Here is a 4907-nt window from a genome sequence, read left to right on the forward strand (position 1 = left end):
GTTTTTCAAAAGCCATTTTGCGGGGAAACCATCGGTGGCATGAGGAAATGTAGGCTGTTTTCTCAGGCGTGCTTTGCTATTTAATTTTAGTCGTTCCAGTTCAATTCATATTGGGACTAACTTTCATTTTGGGACTACCATCTTCCTTCTTCTCAAGAGCAGTACGATCTCAACAGCAGTCAAAAGTCTCCATCATTTTCCTTTTAAAAATATCACTTATTATCCTTTTAATGGTGATTTTTTTATTCACCATCAAGTGGGAAAAAAGACAAGAATATGTAAAATAGTCAATTAATGTAAAAATCTTTTAATTTATTCTCAAAATAGTGAGCTTCTTTTAGTTGAAAACGATTCTCCTCGAGCAAACATATGCTCATAAATGGCACCGGCGATTCTGCAGATTTAAATTTCAAACACTAGATTGGAAACGTGATGTTTCCACGTGATTGGAAACATTTCAAAAAGTTATTAATTAAAATTAATATTGTATTGGTAATCCATGCAACTATGAACAGTGGAAAAAGCAATCTTAACTGTTAAGCATTTTGCTCAGCTTGTGCAAATCTCTCAAGGTTAAATCATCGCGCCTCTTTGGACGCTCTGAGAAAAACTATTCGTTTTTACATCGTCAATTTGTTTGAGAAGTTAAATGAACACTCGACACCTTGTTTCGCATCTCACGATCACCTCAAAAGTTCCACAAACGTGCGTCATATTTTCCACGCCCTTTTCGGTGTTTGGTATGTGATCAAACACTCCCTCTTGTGTTTAATCTATGACCTGAAGGTGTTCAAAGTTATTATTGGCGAATGGTATTAACTATTTGCTTTTATAAAGCGTTTTCATTCTGTAGTTTTCTAGACTGTTGTAGTTTGGTGTCCGAATAGCAGAATGTAAACTAAACCTTTATTTTGTACAGAAAAATTATTGTAAAATGTGAACTTCACGTATGGCAAATCACAGAGTCGCTCTCAGCTATTATTATAGTAATAAATAGTAATAAATAATTTTGGGTCGAGTCGAGAGAGAACAATACGAGAAAGAGAGAAACGCCCTGTCTTACCATTGGGATATGCCAATTTCACCGAAGTTATTTTTAGACCAACTAAACGCTTGGTATTAATCGGAAGTTTTATGGTTTCCGGAGAGGTCAGCAAACCTTTATTCAATGTTCCAAGAGAAAGAGAGAATAAGGGGACATTATGCTCTCTTGGTGTGTAGCAATTAAAATATTCTGAATTGTTTGCTTTGAGGAAGTCGTGCCTGGACTTCATGACGTTTCAAACAATCAATTTTAACGTGCGGACGTCCAAGGAGTTAGACTTCCGTTTAAGAACAATCTCAGGGAAATTCAGATATACCGGCCACCGCCCGAAGATTTCCTCTCTGTTCCATATATTCTCTCTTCGTCCAGTGTAACTGGAGAACTAGCGATTTAGAAAGTGCTTGGTTGTGTTGCCCCAGTACGATATTACTCTTGCAAACAAATACTTAAAACTAAATTTTCGTTCCTGAGTGAATAAAAAACGTATGTACTAATTCTTCATGCAGTTAAATTATTAGGTGAAGTACAGTGTAAGTTACCTCGTAGAGCTCAGTATACGCGTAAAATATGTTATGTGTTACTGAGTGGTAAAATTAACGCATAAATCTTTCACTTGTGGAGGGTAAGATTGTATGGTGTTCTAAATTTTAAATCCTGTGGTATTTAATGTATATTTTGCTATACGGGGTAGTTCTAACTTTTGATATCTGTGGATGAAATCCCTAAATATCACATTCCTTTATCTTACCTACTTTATTTAACCCTGAGTGTTTTCATAAACTTTTTACTGCTTAGATTGGTCACCAAATACTTCATTTATTTGCATATTACATAAGTTTTCTTTTTTGTAGTTCAATAAAGACACTTTAGTTCAAGAACGACAACAAAGTTCAGTAACAACTACATGAGTTCAGAAAATGACATAAGCACCACTAAAACCCAGTGAAAATTCAGTTTTAAACACTGCGCAGTTAAACAAAGACACAAAAGTTCAAGAACGACAATATAGTTCAATAACTACTACATGAGTTGAGAAACTGATACAAGCAACAATGTTTGTTTATTTAGTTAATGTTAAGGAGGGGGTCAATCGGGACTGGGAATGCGGGGCGCCGGCCCCTTTTTTTAGCATATATTTTTTTTTAATATATAATCGGACTGTACGTTATTCACAGATAACTTATTGGGTCAAAGCTTATTTGAGTCATGCCCATGTGCCCAGAAATTTTTAAGCAGGAGTTGCGACTATGATCATCTTCGCGAAGGCTTTCATGTGGGGAGAATTGGGCCTTATGGGTTAACTTTTCAAACTGGAGATTGAGTCTCGTCACTGAAAAGAAAAGCTATTAAGTCTGTAGTACTACATAATTATAGTTGCAAAATAACATTTGGAAGTTGTCATTATTTTGAATAAAAGAGTAAACTGAATGATACATTTCTGTAACTTTCCCATTGTGGAATGTGTCACAACAAAAAAAGGGCACGCGTCGCGTTTTTTTTTATTTTAAGTGTCGGCACGAGTGGCGGCTCCATCACGCATTGTGGCGGAAAGGAAATTGTAAATATACGTCATATTTTAAGCTTAAGGACCATCTTTCCGTGATGTAATTTATATCATTCTCAAAGAGAACCGATTTGGCGGTGTTTTCTTGTTATTTACCTGTAAATGAACAGTTGTTTATAAGCTCATGCATGCAAGGTGAAGTTATTGCTTTTCTCCGGTTTTGGTAAGCGCCTAACTGCGCAACGCGTGCCCGCTGCGAAAAATATCAGATGACTCCGCAAAAGCGCAAACCTATTTAAACCAAAATGCTTTGACCATAGCTAGTGTATAAGCAGATTAAATGTAAGAGTTGAGCTCTTCATTCTCTGTCCTATTGTAGTTTTCAAATGAGTTTGATGAGAAACTTTGTCAATTGTTTTTTAGAGTTTGCGACCAAAATCCTACGAGACGATGTGACCATTCAAATGAAACCTCTTTAGCCTTACTTTTGCGAGGTGCTATTTATTAATTAAGATTCTACAAATTGAAAGTGGGATTTTGTGAGAATTTTTCCTTTAATTTGCGCATCACAAGGGGGAAAGAGTCAATAAATTGCTAGACTGAAAATACCTACCGGGTTTTAGCCGGTGTTTTGGTGTCATTCGCTCAACTTCTTCAAACTTTCACCGCGTCGTATAAACTTTCTCCTCTTCATCATTTTTAACCGATCATTGTGTCATTGACCATGAGAATAGCGGTTAATTAATTACAAGACAAATTGCAGACGTCAAAATTTCTCAACCAAAATAACCTTTGTCAGTCTAAAGAGGTTAAAAAAGAAACGGTAGGGTTTGAGGGGGGGGTGGGGGGGGGGGGGGTGAATGTTAGTATCAAAGAAACTGTTTTCACTTAGAAAACTATCTGTTTCTCGTACGATTCATTGTTGAACAAGTTTTTATTTGCCCATTAACATTTGTGTCCTCTTAATCTTTTCAGTCATAAAAAATACTGATTCCAATTTCAATATAAGTAAAGAAATATAATCATTATCTGCCCTTCCATATAGGTTATTTACTCCTTGAAAACTGTGTGATAAGAGAAGTTATTTTACTGTTTTAAGAAATATTGGTAGATAAACGTACAAAAAACCATCTGAATTCATACATTTGCATTTCTGATTTTAAAATATTAAAAAGGTACCTTGAAGTCCATTACTTTAGCGAATAAAAACTGACAATCGGCCACGGAGTTGTAAAAAAAGAGATAATCAAAATAGAAAACGGTAATTGAAAAAATGCTTTGTTTAATATAGACTTATTCTTTTGAGTTCATATCTGTTTTAAAAGAAAAGTGAGTAATCCACAATAGACGACCGTAGAGCTTGTGCTTTAGCTTATTTTACTGGCAACAATAATAAAAATAGCATATTTTGCCGGCTGGTAATTCTTTACAGCCATTCTTTGTTTCAGAGAATTAAACTTTTTTTCTCAGGTTTAACGCTAGAAGGGATGGTCATTCAAACAATACTAAGCTATTATGATGAATTGACATTTGGGTCATTCTCAAATACTCTTTTAATAACGAGTCACGCCTTCGTAGCTCTGCAACTCGGAACGAGCTTTTATTTCCGAAAATTAACAATTTCACAAGCATTTCCTATTCTCTTAGCTCCTGTGAAGCATTTCAAAGTTGCCGCAACAATTCATTACCAGCTTAATTAATAAGATAGAAGCTAGAGGTTTCTCTTCTTGGGCGACGGATGAGTTTGGTTCGATTAATGAGACGTACTGCTTTGTTTGCGAATAATCTGACCGCGCTTCAAAACCTATATTTAAGATTGCAAACAACGCTTTATAAATATTCCTTTATTTGCGCCCGCTATACATGGCGGAATTGTTTTCATATCGCTTTGTTCTGGAACAATTACAGGAACACATTTTCAGTTTGCGGTAACAAAACTATCATTCAAATCATAGAAAAAAGAAAATTACTTTAACTAAAGTTAAACTTTTCTCCATTCTGTCCATTGCTTTTCATGCCATGGACGAAAAGAAAAACTTCTTAAGTCAAAAACAGGATGTGGAGAAATTAGCGCTTGCTTATTTTATTCGGATATTCTTTAAGTGATTCGCTACATAATAAGCTCTCAACTTAACACCGGTATTCATGTCAAAGGCAAGTACCATAAGAAAGTGATGAGTATATTGATTTGGACATCAAAGACACTTGCCGCCTTTGTAAGTTTTTTATATTCGCCAGGTTGACCAATAATTCTTTCGTATGACATTTTCAGAAGACTGATATCTTGAAAAGTGTTGACATCCTTGATATTCTGTTACTTTCCAGCAGACTGTCCCGCTTATCAAGTTTATGAACGGA

The sequence above is a fragment of the Porites lutea genome, chromosome 14 (assembly GCF_958299795.1).
Source record: "Porites lutea chromosome 14, jaPorLute2.1, whole genome shotgun sequence".
Classification (NCBI taxonomy): Eukaryota; Metazoa; Cnidaria; class Anthozoa; order Scleractinia; family Poritidae; genus Porites; species Porites lutea.